This window comes from Brachyistius frenatus, unplaced genomic scaffold, assembly GCF_029030835.1.
Source record: "Brachyistius frenatus isolate BFR_SWC_R1_liver_20210118 unplaced genomic scaffold, ASM2903083v1 Contig_3, whole genome shotgun sequence".
Taxonomy (NCBI): Eukaryota; Metazoa; Chordata; class Actinopteri; family Embiotocidae; genus Brachyistius; species Brachyistius frenatus.
The window spans coordinates 6,455,389-6,477,020 of record NW_027210602.1 but is presented as its reverse complement, the minus strand read 5'-3'; the positions used below and the strand labels follow the sequence as shown (position 1 = coordinate 6,477,020).

At 40.5% G+C, this 21,632-nt stretch overlaps 1 protein-coding gene across 3 annotated transcripts in view; it reads right to left on the bottom strand.

Moving 5' to 3' along the window:
• cntfr (ciliary neurotrophic factor receptor) overlaps nucleotides 1-21,632 on the bottom strand; it is a 231,180-nt gene that overhangs the window by 155,527 nt on the left and 54,021 nt on the right. The gene's annotated exons all lie outside the window — the stretch shown is intronic.

The following is a 21,632-nucleotide window of genomic DNA, read 5'->3' as shown; positions in this document are numbered from 1 at the left end:
AATTAAACTCGCTTAACCTGTTATTCACGTGGGATTCCCATTTTTCTGCCTGACTTTACAACGTCCAGTCCCCATATTAGGACAACAGGAACCAGCTGATATGTTGATTGGATAATAATAATAACAAAATGCAAAGAGAGGTTACAACCAAGCCTGATAACTCATTTTGCACAAAAACAAATAGAACTCTTGACATGTTGACTGATAGAGACATAAATAAGTCAGTTCAAGCCCAATCCTCACTTGTGCAGTAGATGGACTGTCAATGTTAGGGTCAGTTTGATGCCTGTCTGACCACGTTAGAAATCAAAAGCGTACTCCCTTTCCTGATGGCCACACTCAGAGGTGGAGGGGAAAGTGAACTTGGTTTTGTTTGCATGAAAAATGATATAAATAGTTGTTTAAAGAATAATAATAATTTAAAAAAAAAAAGCAAACCAGAGAAAGGAAATTGTAACGATTCACACAGCTCGCAATTCCCCGTCTGAAGAGCAGGGGTGTAGTCGTATTTGTTGAAGTACCAAAGGGCACATGTGACACGTACGTACAAACAGACACATGATTGGTTAACGATTGGTTCTGAAGCTGTGTAACCACTGTTCCTACGGTTACAAGTTTGCATACAAATAGTGAGTATTGTATATTTCCATCACTTTGATTTAATAAAGTCAACTGCAATTTTGAACAGTTGTTCTGGATGACTCATCTAAAATGTGATTCGTGTTTGAAGAAGGTTCCTGCAAATGTTTAAAAATTAAAGCCTAAAAGTCTACTGAACCACTAGAAATGAATTGGAAATGGATACAGGAAGTGTTGCGTTTGTATTAAAGCATTAAAGCATAATGCAGTAACTTCAACAGGACAAACAGTAGTGGATCAAAAAGAGTTGATGACATGAATCAGTCAGTATCTTAAATGTCAACATGACAACTTTCACCATTCTATTTGTTTCTATTGGCTCTCTTGCATAACATATGATTTGGAGATGATTGGATCTTTCAGCACCTCAGCAAAATGTAAAGGAATTTCAACTGAATCAAGAGAACTGTGAACATTTTAGTTTGTCACTAAGAGTGAAAAAGTGCGGGAGTGTTGTTCCAGCGCAATCTGGCAGCATCACATCTATACTGACATCTGTAAATGTAACTGTAACTGTAAAAGGTAACTGAAACTGTAAAAGGTAACTGAAACTGACCGAGGTTGATTTGGCATTGTACATCTGAGAGAGGACGGGTTTTTTGAAGATATTAACTCACTAGCAGTTCTAACAGGTGATAAGTCTGTATCAAATGTCTGCAGGCTGTCTTCCTCATTACATACTTCCTCTTTGAGTCTGTACTTGGTTAGTTTCAAATATATCTTCGATAGCTTAAGTTGTGTTGAAACAAGCCATTTAGTTCCATGTTTCCTGTACTTGACTAAAAAGCTACTGGAAAATTGTTTATTGCACATATCTCATTAGTGCACAAGATGATTCAGTCTGTCCGATTGGGTGAGCAAAGCCAGAGGGTTTGAATGTCAATGAGCATTCGGTGCAGAGTATTCAACCTCTTCATTTCTTTCCTGTCAGTCACTTTGCACTCAGGAAAAACATTTGGCAGCCAATAATGCCTAAATGACACACTTCTTTCAAATGTAAGTATTATATGCTGGCATTAAGGTATGTGTTAGTGATAACAGCTCAGGTTTGACAAAGTAGACAAAGTCAGCATTTAACATGACATTACTTGTATAAACCCATTAAAACAAATGCAGCATGTAGTAAAGACTGATAAATAATGTCGGTACTGTGCTTAACATCCCGCTGGACTCCCACACAAGACAACAAACCTGCAAATTGGACTTTAAAAGGGAAATGAAATAAACACCAACCGGATTCCAGTTCATGAAAGATGAGTTACAAGGCAATCCTTCGTGAAAAACAATGGAAACATAAAAGGATGAATAATGGCGAACAAAAGTAATCTTGCAGCGTTGTTATCCGGCACAATGGGATGACAAACGTTCACTGGTGTGCGGCAAAGTGGCTGTAATGGTTTTTATTGTTTGGAAGTGGCTGAGAAAGAGGTGATGCAGAGATGGATGTTAATCAAAGGCTTTCTAGCTCACGAATACAAACGAGCGGAGGCATGCTTGCAGCTTTTTGTGCGCTTCATTTTAGATTATATTTCGTAGCCCGTGTGAGATGACTGACAATTGCTGTCAGATTCCACTACATTACACCCAGACACACACATACCGTATATTGATTACTAAAATCTGCAGCCTGTGGAATGGAGCCAGTGGGCAAGTTAGAGAGGAGGCACATAAAAACAGAGGGAATAGAGGGGCAGTGGAAGGACACATTTAAGCATCTGTCTCCTGTCGACATAGAGATGAGATAAAAGGAGAGGAGAGGAGAGGAGAGGAGATATTCTATTAAACTTCCCTCGACTCTGCTCTAACATGATTATTCTAAAGGGTCAAAGGATTGCTGTAAGAGCAATAACACTCTGACTTTTGTGTTTCCTATTTTTGGAGTTTTGTAATGTTGGTGATCTGCAGTGAGACTTGAAGCTTAATCTGCTGTTACATTTTGTATAAGCGGCAGATGGCTAAAACTGTCAGCTTACTGTCATAAAAGTAAAGCAAGAGGAGGGGACGGATGTAGAGGAGAGCAGAGACAGATGAGACAAAAATATATCAGAGGCAATTGAGAGCCAGATCAGTGTCAGTGGAAGAAACACGGTAAAGGAGAAGGCTGTTTTGAACTCAAAACACTTGTCTGAACCGCACACAACCATTTAGCCAGCAGCCAAAATGTGTCTGGCACCCAGCAAGTCAGGGTTGCATTTTTTTTTTTTTTCAACCTCAAACACCTTTATTGGGATTCAGCGCTCCATTTATAACTCATTTCTGACACCTAACCCTCTCTCGCTCTCTCGCCCTCTCTCTCTCTCTCTCTCCCTCTATCTCTCTGTAGGCTGTTTATTGTCAGACTATCTCTGTCTGTTGACTGTGTGTGTTTTGCTGCCCTTACAATGGAGAACTTGGGCTGCACGAGGTGTGAAATGAGACTGTATTGATCCTTCTGCATGTGTAGGTGTGTGTGTGTGTGTGTGTGTGGGGGGGGGGGGGGGTGGGGGGGTGGGGGGGGGGCAGAGAGCAAGAGAGAGAAACAGTTGTGCTCCATGTCATCTTCAGGAAAGTCCATTAGGATGTTAGGGTGCATTTGCAATGTGCGCGCGCACGCGCACACACACACACACACACACACACACACACACACACACACACACACACACACACACACACACACACACACACACACACAAATAACATAATGACATCATTAAGTAAGACCTTAGTGTAAATGCATTTAACAGTGTGTCATATTTATCAGTCTGAAGGTATGTCATTTTTTGCCATACTTAAATGGGTCTGTTCATCAATCCTAATCTTTTTTTAATGGAAAGACAGTTCATTCAACCTTATTAAAATGCATTAATATAATGACACTGTCTTACAAATATTCAGAGTAAGGTAAAGATGAATGCTGCCGAGACAAATGGCATCCAAAAGGCAGCTAGGTAGGGAAATATCTTACCTCTCGGCACTGAGGCAATGATACAACACGGTTTACAGACAGTTCTGCTACTTAGCAGCCAAAAAAAATTGCCTCATAACACTCCAAAATTGTGGCAATAAATTATGAATGAAATAAATACCATATTAGTCGCCTTTCAAAACAGCTGCGCTTGGCGTAATCACTTGCCCTGTTTGTTCCCAAAGTCATTATTGTTGCGACGTTTTGCATTTCTGTCACTTCTGCCTGCTCATCTGTTCAGTGCACGACTCTGTTACCTGTCAGTGAACTGTACCTCGAACTTTTCTCCTCAACCTAGATGTCAACATTTGGGCCCAGCTCCTGTTGCAAGCATTGCTGAAGGGTGACATATCCCTGTACAGTGTGCTGGCTTGAATGTCACCATTTTACCGCTACACAGTATACAGTATTAGCTCCACAATAACACCCATCCCCCTGAAAGGCATTATAAAACCTTTAGATTCGATTTACTCTCAGAGCACGGGCTCGTAAGAAGCAACATGATCAATTCGGACATGCTTAAATATAACAACTATTTCTGCTATTTAGTGTGTCATTTTTTGGTTTGAGGGTTTGCAGACCATTCTCATTAGCAGCCGGTCAAATGCTGCTATTTTGTCGAAGCCGTTGGCATCGGAGAGACATGCACAAGGGGCCCTGTGGCATCATCACTATGACACATAGGTTGAATAAGGAGGTCATGCGACGGAGTAAAAAGAAAGACAAAATCCGCATAGAGAGGGTGTTGGGGGTGATTGGATGGTACAAATACAAGACTTTCCCCCTCTGACACTGGTGTTCAAGTCCGTGAGAAAGCAAAAGTCAACTTGGATTTCTTTCAAGTAGTGTACGCAAAGTTACTGCCAGTGTTTTTGTAACTCTCGCCTATTGTTTCCCTCTGCTTCCTTCTTCTCATCTCGTCTCATTGTTTTTTTTTACAATTTCATCCTTCCCTTGCTTGATCCATCGAGCCTCCTCCGCTCTCACCCGATTTACCCCTGATCCTTCACTTCCTCTTCATTTGCCGCTCTCCCTTCATCTCTTCTTTCACTCCCTCCCTCCACTCTCCAGCAATCCTTCCTCCATCATCATCATCACCGACCCTCCCTCCTTCTATTCTCTTCTCCATCCATTCTTCCCCCTCCTTTTCCTTTGTAAGATAATACATTTGCAGCCTGAGTGATCTATTGATTCCCTGAACCCTAGCGCCCTTCAGATAGGTAATTTTTTAAGAAGGAAAGAAGATTAGACAGAAACGCAGCACATTTCAAGGTGAAAGGGGCTCTCCCTGCTTTGCTCATCGATGGAAATATTGCATATTTTTAGAGAGGGGGATGTGAGAGAAGTAAAAGTGCAGAAAGCTCCATATACACCTCCCCTGCCGTCCTATCTTCTCCTTTCTATACCCCATGTGTTTACTTTCCTCCGTCCATTATTTCAGGAGAAAGAATGGAAGCCGAACTCCGTGGCTGTTGGATGAAATTGAAAAAAATGTTTCCTTTCAGATTGGTACATGCTGCTGTTTGGAATCGCTTCAGAGCTTAAGTTCATAAAAAGGTGCTGGGAAAGCAGGATTTTTCTGTCCCAAAATATTGTCATCCTCAAAACAAAAAAAAAAGGAGGCACACTCCTATGAAGGTTAAAACAACTGTACTGGATAATACATTTGTTGTTGCTGCCTGCAATACACAAGGCTCCTCAATGAAGTGAGAACAAAATTTGATTTCCTGGTTGTTGAAAAAGTACAAGTTTCTGGTGCTGACAGGTGCTCAAGGGGACTATTTTTTGTGACATTCTAATTCCTTTGCTACTGGAATATGTATTGATTTTGTTTTTCTTGCATTACAAATATAAGTGTTGGGCATCAGCCTCTAAAGTCTCCCATACAGAAGCAGGCGTGCATAAAAGAAATCAAGAGGACACAATTCTCGGTATAATGGAAAGTCTTTGCCATGTGATTTTCAAACGATCAACAGAAACCAGAGGCTGTCTTAAAAGTAGAACATCGACTGCCATTTTCTGGATTATTGGAATACCATTTAAACCTTGTTTGTCACAAAATTATCATTGTAGCAAATGTAATGAGCATAGATTTGGTTTTGAAAATGTAGCTGTTGCTCCATTCCTTAAAGGGAATTGTTTTGTTCAGTTTACAGCTACCAGAAAGTCTCAGAGGAATGGGCTGGCAAGTAGTTTTGGGGGAAAACATTTCTGTGAGCAGCAGCAGCAGTTTTCACTTAAATTTCCCGCCACTCTCCCCAGTTCTGACATGACCCTATGCTCCCTGGAGTTTGTTCTCTGACCACTGGACGTCGAGCCTGTGACAGCGCTTCATCACTCTGGATCCTCTCACAAGAGTGGCTCAGACTTGTCTGTCTAACTCTCAGCCAGTGGGCCGGCTATAAATGATTCGGTTTAAATGGGATGTCCCGAGGGGGCAAAGAAAGCCATTCCAATGGAAGCGAGTGGCTCAGTGACCGGAGACTAATGCAGGTTATTGTCAATGATAATGAGCCATCATGTTGCTTTTATGTTATGGCTCAGATGGATGACAGAGTGTTTTTTCTGCACCAACCACAGCTTTCATTTATTATTTACAGAGAAATAAATCCAATGTTAGGCCTCTGCTCAGTGAACTCATTATACACAATAATTATCAGGCCACTGATCTGCATTCATTTCAATCACTTACATGGTTAAATACTATGTCAATGAAGGGAATTGTGTCTATTTATATCTCAAAAGAAGTCAACTTAATTAGATTTGGTCATTTCTCTCATGATATTGCTAAAATGATATAAATAATGTCGAGAGTATTCAACAGTGTTTTCAAAGGATGATAAAGGTTAAAGGGTAATCTTATAACCTAAAGAATGTAAATTATAAAGTGACATAAATCCTGGCCTACATATGTTGTCAACGCTTGAAAGACTTTGCTTTTGGCCCTGTGTTTTAAATTGGCCAGTTGGCTGAGAATTGTCTTCACACAACATTAAATCTGTCTGGGATATTCAAATCCAAATATTAAAATCCAAAACTGGCTTTCTACCAGGTAAGTAAAGCCACATGTACTGTTCCTTGAGGCAGGTGTATCTAAAACTCTCCACCATTACTTTAAGATTTCCAAAGGTCTCATTCCAAACATTTGATGAGGCATTCCTGTGGTTTTCAGAGAGCCTCACACACAAAGAAAAGATGTCTGACTGTGCAAGATTACCTTAGGGTAGACGCGTTGAATAAAAAAAGTGAGAAAGGGAAACTTTGCTGCAGTCTTACTATTACACTGGATTTTTACATGCAAATCTTGCCGGCTGCAGATTTGGTCTAAAGCATTAAATCGGGCTGGATTGTGCCTGGGTCCATGCTATCTTTGATGTAGTTAACTCTTTCTGAAGGGAGATAGGAAGTATACAATATGATCAACAATGAAAACAGTGACAGTAAGCCCAGCAAAGCGGAACCTATCATCAGTTTACATTGGTAACGCTTTCTATGAGGCCTTTCCGCCTGCCAAAAGTTTGAAAGGAAGGCGAGAGGAAGAGGACGGCTAAAAGGAGGCGGTAGACAGTTGGGAAGGACAGTGGGAAAAAAAAGAAAATAGAAAGTAAAGCCTGGAGTTAGGGCAAAATTAATGGAAAAAAGAGAAGAGATAAAATGTCACAAAAATGAGGTTGGGAGACAGATAAAGAGGAGCAGGAGCTGGGGAATCATTTAGTATTCACATCAACAGATCTAATACCAATAAGAGCCCTCTCATCCCCTCCTTTCTGTATCTATTTTTTCTCTCTCTTTCTGAGCCTCTTTTCACCTCTCTCTTGGGAAGGGGGATAAGTCTTTATCAAAACAAATGGGTCTTTGTGAAAATACTGCACTTATCTGTAATCGCACATAATCAAAGAAACTCTTGTGTTTTCTGTCAAGGGTCCGATAGCAACCATCTTGGCTGACTGTCTCTCTGCTCTCTAGTGAGTACAGCTCAAGTAAACTCTCTGGCCTTCTTGGTTTCCTCTAGTTTTGTCTATTTTTGAGTTTTTCTTCTGCTGTTGATGTTCCACTATATCATTTTTTGCAAGGCATAAACATTAAATGTGATATTCTGTGTCGCCATTTATTAATTTGTCTTTTGTCTTCTGTTTGGTTTCCTTCCACCTGCCTCCACAATCCTCACGCCGTTCTACCACCACCCATTAAACCACCCTCTCTGTGATGGATATAACTGCTGAGCTGCTCCGTAAAGGTGGCATAATGGATGTTATAGCTCACTGATACTGTTGCAACACATCACAACAACCATATGTTCAACCTGAATGGGAGCCATTTGAGCGTGTGTGTTGTGTTTGGGTATTTATGGGAGGGGGGGAAGCGTTATGTAAGAAACATTTCATACCCAAGCAAATGAGAAAATAGGCATGACATTTAGAAGTCCATCAGAAAGTCATGTTTTGCAAGTAGAGAAAGAAAATAAAGCAGTTGCAGAGTCAGTTTCATGCAGCTAGATGTGAAACTATGTTCACTCAGGTTTTATAGATGTCTGTGATTCCTCCCTCCACTCCGGGACAATGGAGGTGACGGCAATTTAAGTTGTGTTTTTTCACAAAACGCTGCCCCAGTTATTTTTGATAACCACAGACCTCACTTTTCCCAAAAAAATGTTAGAATAGAATAGCATATAAAGCAGAAATACATGTGACTCAGACACAGGTGCAGAAGCATATAAAGTAAGAAATATAGATGTGTATAAAAACAGTTATGGGTGTGGAACCTTGACAAACAGCAGGGAGAAAAAAAAAGGCACATAAAATCCGAGACAATGTCAAAACACAGCAATACGGCTGATGGCAAAATGTATTCATTTAGCAGATGGTTGATAATAATTAGCTACAGGATGAGCTCTACTGTGCACCACTGGGTTCAGCTAATGCACAATATGCTGGTTTCAATGCACATGTTCACTTCTACAAGGTCAATTAGCTTCCACACGCCATGTGGAGCAGCAGAACTTGGAACAAAATAGCATAGAAACAAAAAAGTTGACACGGAAACTTGAATAAATAATATCAGATACGATAGTATATGTATTACACGGTCACAAGATAAAAACATATTTGTTGGAGACACTGCACAACACATGTAACATTTACAGAAAAGTTGTAGATTATTTTTCAATGCTCAATATTCACAGTCTGTTTCTTCCATGTTAGTCAGGTCTCGTTGCTCCTTTTTTGATTGACAGTATTACTCTGGGTCAAAGTGACAAGCTTAGTCTCCTCTGGATGAGTAAAACCCATGACTTTAAACAAGTTCAATCTCAGCGTCTTACTTTTAAAGAGAGCCGAGTCAAGAGATGTGGTTGATGTGGTTTTCACTGAGCATAAAGATGAGCCAGTGGTCTCATTGTGTGCCTCCTCCCTCAGAAAATGTACGAACTTTTCTTCTCCACTCACTCCCGTTAAGATTCAGAAGGTACCTTCTTGTTTTGCGATGACCCAAAGCAGCAGCCAATCACTAATCGGTGTGCGCCTTATTAATCCAATCAGCTGCTGCTGTGACATTCTGCCTCCAGGGCCTGAACGCTGCTGCCAACATTGAATTCCTGCTCGAAGCACGACTCCAGAATCAGAAACAACAGCAGTGGACAAAATGGGTTGATGTTACCGAGCCATCGTAGGTTCATTCCAGTAAATCCAGCACCGAACTGCAGATGTACTCTCCCCACAAGCATGGTGCCTTGTGACTTCTATCCATGAATTAGCAGCAACTGAACTTAAACCTGTCCTAGAGTCCACAATAACAAACAAAGTTATTAGTTCACCCGACGTGGACGTTTTTTTTAATACCATATAAAGAAACTGGAGAATCCCAGGGAAGTCCATATGAGTAATTAGTATCCATGTGAATTAATAATGAAGACTGATTCATCTATCACATCTGTGTGTTACATATGAAGCTACCAGCAGCTAGCTCACTAAGCTTAGCAGAAACACTGTAAACAGCTATTTCCTGGCCTCGAAATCATCATCTGAGATTGAATCGCCTATGAAACAGTTTGAACAAACGAGATGATGAGGAGAGGACAACTTTAATTTATGAGCTTTAAAAGTGCTGTCAGAGATTATTTGTTTACCCTTTGGACATAGGTTAGCCAGACTAGCTGTACCCCCTCTCCCCTAATGCTAAGTTAAGTTAGCCGACCGCTGGCATTTGGCTTTATAGTCAGTGTGGACACTGCAATGTTCTGCCATGTACTTCCTGAAATGTCTAACTTTTGGTCTGCATATGCCTTTCTCCTGGTCATGTTGGCCGTTTACCTGATGAAGAGTCATTACGGTCAAAACCTTTCAATATATTTTGGGAAGTAATTCATTCTTTTTTCCTTTATTCAGGTAAGTTTCCAAAAGGATGTTGCACTTGGGAATAAAACCTGTTCAACAAGGAACCCTCACCTTTGTTGTATCAACAGCTGGTGTGTTGAGCAGATTCACGAGTTTCATGGCACATGAAAGCAATCTCTTGGTCTGGGTCAACCTCGCTACTCTGGTACTTTGTTAAGATGTCCTGTATTGTAGACCTTTTACATCTAATAAAGTACGCTTTATTGGAAATTGAAATTCATAACTTGTTTAATAAGAGCACTACATTTATGAATATCTATAAATAAACTGCAATAAACTGCTAAGCTGTTATGAAACCGCTTCAGTTGATAGTTTGCTAACTACCATATCTACATAATGCTTGGATGTCGTTCTTCGAGAGCAGGCAGCGGTAATGAAGTTCACGGCTTTGCTCAGGGAGCTATAGATTGGTTCACAGAGTGGTTAGAGATAGAGTGGTATGAACAACGCCTCCTGAGAAAGCCGGAGAGGAAAAGACAGGGAGTCAGAGTGTATACTAAGAGGCCAACGGAGCTGATAAAGGACTGTGATAGTTGGGTGTAGACAGAATAAATTTGTACAGATTGAAACACACACAGAGAGGGAGAGAGTAAGCGCCGGAGATAGAGTGAAAATAGAGCAAATTGCTGTATTATAATAGTGGGAAGTGGAGAAAGCGGAAGCGATGTTTGACAGAGCTCCTTGATTGACAGACACGAGGTGAGCGATGCAATCCACAGGGAGAACGCAGCCATTCCGTTGGCCCCGACTCATATTCATCCACCTCCTTCACAGTAAGTGATAGGAGTTAGTCCCAAATCCCAGAGCCTGCAGACCGACGGGTGGATTAGTGCTCCTGCTCTTCCGTTATTCTCTCTGCTTGATTCTACCGCGGTTTTACACTCGAGGCAGGGGGGCAAGGAGCAGGGGAGCTGATTTCATGGCAGCTTCTGTCGGATTAGACAGGAAGCTGGAGAGGAGTGCAAAGAGAGGCGGGGACACCTTTTACTCTTTCCGTCTCACCGTCCCCGATGTTTACACTGTCCGTGTAAGTGCCTTGTGTTTTTGGCCCTTCCTTCCCCGTCTTTGGGCATCCTCCCTAAGAATCATGCTCTCTTTCTCTTTCTCTTTCTCTTTCTCTTTCTCTTTCTCTTTCTCTTTCTCTTTCTCTTTCTCTTTCTCGCACTCTCAATGTCTTTCTGACTTTCTACTTGTCAACTCGAAATCTAGGGAGCTCAAATGTTCTGGTTTTCAGGGGTACTCAAGAATTAAATGAGTTTTTGTTTGCTCTGTAATTAGAATTAGTATAGTTATTGTTATTAATAACTGAACATTCAATATGTTTCAGCCATGCATGAGATTAAATTATAATTTTGTTCAACTTTCAACACCAGATAAATTTAAGCGAATTCCTCTCTGTAGTCTTTGGGAGTTGGGTAAACAGTTAAATCCTCGAATGCCCCGATGGATGAGACAGTATAAAAGTCGTTCTAGCGATGACTAGCATGTATGAGTCCAACATACACATAGAAACATTCACTGGCTCCCACTAGACACCCTTTATGAATCAGAGGAGCCTTGCCTGAGACCTTGTAAGCTGAAAATCTCCCTTGGCAGGGCTAGATTTCACCTTTGGCTGACTTGTACATGTTTAACTTCCCACATGAGAGAATCTGGTTTGAAATACACTCTTCTCTATTCACCGCGGGCGCAGGGATGAGTGCAAAGGTAGAAAAGAGATGTGCGAAGCAAAAGTGCTGATGTGCGAGGTTCTGATGTTCAAAACGTATGGTGCATAAATACCGAAGGCCGTGTTAAACTATGGGCTTAAACCGTGGATGTTTAATATTCATTCTTGGAAGGGAAACCATTACCTAAAGTGGATAATTTAGCATAGCAAGTGGATCTAGGGCAAGGCTGTAAACATTATTGATGTTGACAAGAGACTTCAATTGCTGCTGTTCTTAATAATGTGCTGTGTATAATATATTTTTCCTTCCAGTGCTTTCAAAAGTGAGTAGTTGTTCAAATGATATCTACTTTTCAAGAAAAACGACTCCAGGAAGAAAACAAATGAACTGTCAAGAATGTATCTCAGCTTGTGTCAGTATTTCAGCTCCCGGGGACATGTTACTAGATCTATGGTACGTGTTTGGACTTCACAGCTATAAATTTTATTAATATAAACTTGATACGTGTCTGCACCGGTGTTATGAGACAAAAAAAAAAAAACCTGCACAGTCACTTATGAATTTTCAAAAGACAATTAACTAGGACAATATCTTGACAACCTCCACATGAATAGCATAGCTTGTACACCATGTGGCGGTTGGTTTTCTATTAGCATCTTGTCTTTTCCTAGTTTAGTGTGGAATTACAGATACCTTATCGGTCTATAAATGCAGTGTTTACCAAACATATACTCACGTGGGCGGGCCGCCGATGTTACATCGACGGCCTCCTGAGTATATTTGGTTACCCATTTCAGTATTTTTTAATTCAAATTTTGAATCTGTCCGACAGAATGACGCGATCGACTAACGAGTCGCCACTCGCTCTCCTAAACCTGTGATTGTAGCAGAGGTTGAGCTGCACCCTTTGTGAAACACACAGAGATCAGAGGACAGAAACTAACACGACCGCCAATGCCTGCAAAATGAGTCAGGTACTTATAAATTCGGTAAATAACATAAATATAATATTTTTGGCAGCACCACAACAGCAGGGCCAGGACTGTAACGTTAATGTCTTTCACTAAGTGCATGAGGGATCAAAGTTACACCACTGGTAAGGTGAATGCCACGACTGCTGTTTCAAATTAAAAGCCCTCTAGTTTCACGCAGGTTCCAGCCACATACTAGGTTTTGAGCTTAACGTGTTTCTTTCGAGAGGGGTGGGGGCTCCTAATCAAAGGGGAAACACGATGTCAACATAGATGTTAGAACGTCTTATTTGACAGTTTGCAAACTATTTTGTCCACAAAGAAGTTGCGTGCAGTGGAGTAGGCATTTAGGGAACATTTGTGTAATGTAGATGCAGAACTCACCCACCACCACGTGTAAATGCTCAACCTATGGGAAAAACTGAGATGTGTTTATGTTACATAACCTGTTCTTCTCCCACTTAACATTTCTTCTGTTAGGAATAAAAATGCAGGTGATGGTTCGGTTGTTGTGTTTTCACCTGGCTTTTATTAGCACACACTTACTGGTAGCTATGTTTGTGTCCCTAATAATTTCTGACTCCAAAGTGTAAACCAGCCAGCTCCTGCAGAAATCCAATTATTTTGTTTTCCCGAAATATAAGTCACATCTATACAAACTATTTTACACTATATGAGCAATAGAATGTGTTAGGAATAAATTTCCGAGTAGTTTCAGCACGACTGAAACTATTTAACCTCGGTGTAACGTTCGCAGCTGAAAATGTGCGAGGCCTGAAACAGCTTTCTCTTGTTGATAAACACACTTGTGTTTGGTTATGCTTTGTCATGATTTATTGCATCTCCATAAACAGGCAATCGAATGACTGAAGATAATACAAACACTGTCAGGATTGTGTAAGACCCAAACTCTCGAACGCGCGCACACACACACACACACACACACACACACATACTTGCACATGTGCAGTAAAAGTATCTGCACATTGGTGTGTCCATCTCGTCTTCCACAGACACACAAACACACGCATACAGACAATGAATACTCCTCCCAGACAGTCACAACCACATTATGATCCAACGTCAATGATGCTGTGATGCCTGCAGCAAAGCACAGAGATATAAAAAATAAAAAAAAATCAATATATGAAACACAATGCAGCACATACTGTATTTATCATGTGCACATTTTTCTGACAGGCCACCTCACATTACAGAGAAGAATTGACTACAACATTTGCATGTGTTTTACAGGGACATAAGAGTAACAGCACGTCAATATAATCCATTAACATCGCGGGCTTCTACGAGAGGATTGCTGGGGTGAGATGAGGTCATTGTCTGCCCTATAATGGAGCAGTCATTTGAAGGCCAACCTCTACACTGCCTCAATGAGGTTACGGCTATGACTGATGACAATGAGGTTGGAAAATGATCTGCTCTGACCTGAGCGTAGGTGTCAGGGTCGGTGTATGTGTTGCTACGACGTAGGTGAGTTCAGGTCAGATCAATGCCGACAGCAGTTCATGGATACAAAGATTTACTGTTGAGCCGTGAACAGAGGCTGAAGATGTCATTTAGCCAAACATTTATGATCCCCCACACAGTAACCTCCGTGATATTCTTTCTGAGGCTTTATGGCCAAGTCCGCTTTTTTTTTTTTTTTTTTTGGTCTTATATCAAGGGACTCTGTGGGGGTTTTTTTGGAACCAAGAAACAAGGAAGCTAATTTCACTCTGTACAATCTGCAAAGCTACAATATGCAGCTTTTTTTTAGCTCTGAACCGCACACTTTAACACAAGCCTCAGGTAGGTTTAGGTTTAGGGAATTGCTCTTTGATGATGTAAACCCAAGTCGAATGAAAACAACCATTGATATTTTTATTGATGGTTGTTCTTTCCCAAACTTAGAGCAGCAGTACATTGTAACACAATGTACTCATGTAATGCAGTCAGGAGCAAGGTTGTTGGTGATGTCACATGCTTGAAATAAAACAGGGAAAAGCATTCAAATGTTAGGGCTACGGTTTTAATGATTTAAGTGCATGGTCTAAAGCGTGTGGTGCAAATGCATTTAGAGAGTGTCCAAATCCGCTTCAGCTACTTTAACAGCGGATAATCTGAGCGCAAACGAAGTCATATGGTTCCAAGGAGTTGTACTTTGTCTCTTAATTAATCATAGGTGTGTTTTGGGTATTAAACTAAAATAAACCCATCTGTGTCATCTTTAAAAGGCAAGTTTGCTTGCACCTTGTCGAATTGCAGACGGCGAATTGGCAAAGAAGTATGAAAGAATCTGCTTGCGTGTAGACTGATGTACCAAATAATAGTCTTTAAAATTGTAATCTTATCACTTTTAATCGTTTGCATATTTGTGTGCTACTGCATGTCCTTACCTGTGTAACAAGAAAGCACCTGCCTATGTAGGCACAGATCTCACTCTTAAATGCACCCTGAAATTAGCAGTAAAAACTGCTCCTCTAACTTTAGACCCCAAAAACACACGTGACCATGCCTCATTTTACAACCTGTACACCTTTGGGTGCTCAGATGGGTGCAAGTGAAAAAATTAAATTGTCAACTGTGTGCGTCTGAAACTACATCCAGTTATGTTTCATACCGCTTTGCGCCCGGTGTAAGTTCAACTTCTGAGATCAACTTCTGAGCTGGTGTTACTGCTGAAGTTCATCCTGATACTTTGTTACCTATGAATGTGTTGCAACCTGGAAAACCTCCATAAATCCATGTCGAGAAGTCTCGACTCAGAAAGTTTGCAGTAAATTATTCATGTTGCTGTTGAACATAATTCAGAGTGCCTTTTGTCTTGTGTAACGAGCTTGTGGATTCTTACGATTATTGTTGGTGGAATGACTTTCTCGTGTTCTCCCTTCAAGCTTTAACTTAAAAAAATACTCATCTTGATTTTGCTGGAGCGCTCAACACCGCCTCGAATCTCAAACCGCCATACCTGGCCACTCAAATTAAACTGGAAGCACGGTTGGTTCATATTTTAAAATCAGAGAATGCATTTATTTAAATTTAAAGTTAGGCTGCCAGGCTGGTTTTCATGCTCATAAATAATGCAATACTGGTAAATGAAGGACATACAAACAAAGACTGAACACTTCACTGTGTTACTTCAAGGGTTAAAATGAATATCTTTGAGAGTTAACATCCTGACACTGTTGTGTGTGCACAATCATACTGTGTGTATGAAAACCAATACGCCCAGAAACACTAAATCAGAGGGCAGGTTATATGAGGTTTGTCACTGTGTGTGTGTGTGTGTGTGTGTGTGTGTGTGTGTGTGTGTGTGTGTGTGTGTGTGTGTGTGTGTGTGTGTGTGTGTGTGTGTGTGTGTGTGTGTGTGTGCAAACTTCTACACTAAAATTATCTTAAAGAGACAATTGCAACCCATCGATGTGCTCATACATTTTCTGCAAAATCACATTATTTCCCAAGGTGTCTGTGCTGTCTGAAAGTGTGTGTATATGTGTGTGTGTGTGTGTGTGTGTGTGTGTGTGTGTGTGTGTGTGTGTGTGTGTGTGTGTGTGTGTGTGTGTGTGTGTGTGTGTGTGTGTGTGTGTGTGTGTGTGTGTGTTTCCACGAGGGCTGAGGTAAGAGGCTCCTGTGCTGTGGAGTGAGACGGAGGGCATTAGTCAGATTTGACCAACAAAGAGGCTGTGAGCACACAGCCGGGGGATTAGACCAACACCACAGACTTTCATTAGTCTACAGAGAGGAAGAGGAAAAGAAAGAGCAACAGAAAGGTGGAGGGAGAGACACTGGATTACAGAGATAGCGGGTGTGTGGGAGGGGGGGGGGCTTTCAGTAGTTGAGGGTAAGGGAGAAATGTAAAGATGGAGGATGAGCAGTGAGATAGTGAGAAATGAAGCAAGGGCGATACAACAGGACACTCCACGACTGGATTAGTCCAATACCAGAGGGTTTCATTAAAGGGGAAGGAGGGATATGGATGGATAGAGAATGAAAATAATAGAGTCGGGGGAGGAAGAGTGGGAAATAAAATGCAATAAATATGCATGCATGGGAGGAAAAAAGGGACTAATGGTCGTTGAAAAAGGTAGAGAATAAGGAGTGAGGAGATGAGTTAAAGGGGGACGAAACAGAAGACTGGGCAGCGTGGTGACAAAACATGCACATGACAAAGAGAGAAAGAGAAAAGAGGAGGGGAAAAAAAATAAATGAGAGCGGTGACGGAGAAAAAGGAAAGAATCAGACTGGAAAGCCAGAGCCAAAAATGAGGAAGGGAAACAGAGGGAGAGAAGACAAGCAGAAAGTTGAAAAGGGGTCTGAGGAGAAGGAGGGGGTGAGTGGCATTGGTGTAGAACAACAAGTTAGGATTAACCCCTCCACAGCACCCCACAACACACACTACACACTACACACACACACACACACACACACACACACACACACACACACACACACACACACACACACACACACACACGTTCAGGGCCTGGGAAGAACGCTGCTGTGCCAAACTAATTAGCTACTAACTCAACTACAGCTCACATAGATGAACTGCGGCATTTACATCAGAGACCTGTGTCGGGTCTCAGAGAGGTGTGTGTGTGTGTGTGTGTGTGTGTGTGTGTGTGTGTGTGTGTGTGTGTGTGTGTGTGTGTGTGTGTGTGTGTGTGTGTGTGTGTGTGTGTGTGTGTGTGTGTGTGTGTGTGTGTGTTGTGTTGTGTTGTGTTGTCCTAACACTTCAATAACACCACGACAAATGAAACATCTCCACTCAGCGAGACAAACAATTTACTCTGGGCAATTGCTGTTTTATTTATGCTCATTCTTTTCTCATTCGTGCATCCCACTGCCCATTATCTCCAAAGCTGATTGAAACATCCATGACATGCTTGTTTTTACTTTTTGAGCCTCATTTTCAGCAGCTCAAGCGCTCTCATAAAAGGCAGGATTATAATGATGTTGTTTTTGATGTTTTTAACTTTCTAATTCATAAATAAAATTCCAAACAGTGAAAGGTAGCTGCAACACAACAGTATTACATGTACAAAATAATAGAAAATGCCAATCTGGTCCCACAGACATGACATTATGTTTCTGTTTTTTTTTTTTTTTTTTTTTTTTTTCTGTATGACATACTACACTTAGTGGTGTTGGGAGGTTTTCTGGATGGGAGATGCATTAAGTCCAACAACGTGATAGAAAAACTATTGTGGTTTTGTTAAATACTCATGTTTCACGTTGCAAGTCACTGCTGGCTTCTTCTGTATTAAACCATAATCGTTCCCTGGCCTCGTCTGAACGCAGTGAGGACCTAAATACAGATATGGGTACCGGACTTCAATACTTTTTTGGCAACAACCGAATTGTTTCAGTTGCATATTTCACTAGACTACATCAACACATAGGAAAAAATCACGTGGTTTCAACTTAAGCAAATTTCACTTGTTGCCAACTATTTTTTGGCCACATTCCTGTTTAAGCTTCATTTGCTGCAGTAAGTTGAGTCTTCTCTTTGCACAGCAAGCTAGCTGATAACTACAGATTGCTTGCATGCGAGGCATTTAGGGAACATAGGAAGATTGTAGCATCTACTAGTCGACTGCATGATAGGCGTTTAGGAGAAATTGTTCAATTGTAGCATCTACCGATTACCTGCATGTAAAGTGTTTCAGGGACGCGTTAATTGTATCTAGTTATCTGGGTTATGCTCTCCCTCTCTGAACTGCGTGGAAAGTAAAGCTTTATACCTTTATGTCATTTTGTTTTTGTTTGCATGGATTTGATGAGACTGGTATTGGAAAAAGGATCGTCTGGAAAGCAGTAATCAAGTCATGGTAGTGTTGAAATTTTGTGAACATTTCCGAGGCCTTCATAAACATAAGCAAACCCGGTTTAAAAAAAACTCTGCAGCATTGTTTTGTAGGATTTTATAATTGAATGTTAAATGGTGTCTATTAACCTTTTTGTTGCCATTAACTCAACGATTTTACAAAGGCAGGAATAGTACGTGTCTCGACGTTCATTCTTTGCATGAAAACTCAATCAATCAAACCCCAAAAGGTTGTTTCTGATGGAGCCGAAGCTGCTCAAGTAGAAAATCTCTCAGAAATGCAGAATGGCAGAAGAGCAACTTTTAATCTGTGACTGCGTTTGGAGATTTTCTGATCATTGAGCTTTCTGATCTACTTTCAACTGACAAAGACATCTGAAAATCCCAAGCCGCAATGTGTCGATTTTAATGTTTATGATGACATTTTTATAGAGCACAACTCAACTTCAGTCAGTCAATCAGTCATGCATTAATACACTCCTTTCTTTCTTTCTGGCAGCTTAATAGAAGAAGTGGCATTTTACACTTAATTACAACAGGGACACACAGATCTATAAACACACAACCTTTTTCACACGATACATTATATTTTTGACGACTAATTTGTGCACAGCTTGTTTCTGAGCTATAAATAAACTCCTAAGACAGTAAATCCCATTGTTAAAGAGCACAGGAATTGAAGTCCTACCTGGAGATCCATATACGTGAAGTGTTTCTGAATCTTGCATCACAGTCTGACCAACATGGTTGATGACAAAAAAATACCTCGCAGATTTACAATTTCAACGCCACCGCCGCAGCGTGGGAATCACTGGTCAGCGTAATATAACGACGTTTGACTTCGAGAAGTTTATCTCACCGGCTGCTTTGCATTACATTTGGAGAAAGGATTATAAGGTCTCAAATAACCCTGTTTTAATTTAACTCAGTGGGGAGTGACAGACCCCCTCCTTTCTTTCCTTTATTGCTTGAAAGCTTTAGCGACTTCATACGTTACTTTTTACTGCCTCCTCTTGTTTTAATTGCACTGACAAATGTGTCAGTGTATTTCTTTAAACTTTTAGACACATTGTGAATGAAATGTCAGTTTAATTGTGGGGTGGCATGATATGTTTCTCTCTCTGAATGACGGGATTTTTTTTTTTTGCCTTTCAAAATGCTTTTATGTACCACAATTGACTGTTGCTCTCCAGGCTATTTTTACATGCAGTATAATGCCACAGCTGTTCTAAAAAAAAATAAAAAAATTGTTTGTTTTTGAGTACCACTGTTTGTTCTGACTGAATGCAGTGACTGAGCAGTGTTTTGTTCTTGAGAGCCTTATCCAGGTTCTTGATTTTGGGAGCTACACGTTAAGCTTGCTGGTTATTTACCACGTGGTCTATATCTTTCTTTGTAATTGCCTCTCCTTTTAGTCTTTCTGACTCAGTAATTAAAGATTGAACGTCGAGAAAAACTTTGATGCTCTTGGCTTGATGTTGGCTTCATTTACCAAAGTTGAATGTGAAGTTAAATCATCACATGACATGAAAGTAAGAAGACAAGTTTTAACTACCTTTTAAAACCTTCCCTTTTGAACATGTAATACTGACATGTCCATTTGTGCAAACATGAAAGAAACAAAATATCGACTAATAATATGTTGAAAAGATCTCTGAAGTATTCAAACTGTGTAAATGTGTCAAACTTTGTGTGAATTCTGCTGCAGTGAAACATATTTTGTTCTGCTTTAATATCAAGCTCCCAATACTTAACAACTAAATTATATTTAATACTGTGCACCACTGACTTTGATATTTTTCTGTTTGGTTGGAGCTAGATTGGATCAGCTAGAGGGAAGCACGCTCTAAAGACTATACTGCTGTCATTAATTGTTTTGCAGCCCAATCTCTAACCCTGACCCTTCCACAATGTAATGATCCATCGCAGGCAGAGCATCCCTGCTGTTGATCCCATCTAGCACCATCCTTTCTGTTATGGTGCACATTTGTTCTGGTAAATAATGTACTTCATCTCAAAGGTTGTAAAACCATTAAACGTTTTTAGCAAATATGAAACCACAGATCCATGAGTTTTATTTTGTTGATCTGTGATGAGCACCTACTCACAAAGAAGCTCCAGTACAATATAGAGAATCATTTTTACATTATTCTTTGTTACGTGCAATAGCACAGCAGAGAAACTTTGAAAGAGATTTCACATCAAAGGGGATTTTTCAGAGCTAGAAGTGATCAGAGAAATGACTGTCTGTGAAGGAAATAGATATGAAATGGAGAAAAATGTGTATTGATAGATATATATAGACAACAAAATCTACACATTGTGGTGTTTTTTTTGAGGGGGAGGGGGGCTTCATGCATGTGATGCATGAATATGAATTCATGAACATGAATTCCCAGATTACTGAGTTTACTGAAATTTAGCAGGTTTACAATTTATTTACAGTGATGAAGTTGTTTACTGTCAATGAGTGGTTGCGTAAATGAAGACAAAGAGAACATATATTGGATGCAACTCGGTGCTAAATTTGAGAAGGTTGGGGAATACCATAACAATTATGCAGTGTTTGTTTGTAGTTTCCTCAAAGCACCATCAAGCTGCAGAAAATAGCGTTTGATTCTGTTTGTCATATTTCATTGTTTGGAGTGCAGTCTGGAGTTCTGCGGCACACCTTTCATCTTCCGTGCATGTTCTGCCAGGCTAATGTAGCACTACACTACTGTTCAGTTGACGCTTCGAATGCACCACCAGATGTTGTCTTTGTCATAATGTGTTTTTAATCACCATTCCTGAAGTCAGATGCCAGCAGGCCGCTTCCAATCCGATTTGCATCACTCGTTCTCCCTCATCTCTGCTTAACAGCTGAGAGGGCTGCGGGCATCAATCACTCTTAACTAGCCATGCTGTCAAAGGTTTCCTACTCCAACTTTTGGGACCCAACGGCCACTTTTGTGCAACAGGGTTAAAGCGTGACTTCACGTTGTCAAGATTTGATTTTCATGATTTAAGTAAGGTAAAAAATAATTTGTATTTGTCTAAATATCAAAGGAAACAATGAACATTTGTTCACAGTGACATGTGACTTGTGCACATTTACCAGGATTTTCATCAACAGGCTTATATTTAAAAAATGTTACTACATATAATGACTCACCAAAGACATGAGGTTGGTGTTCTTAGAACAAA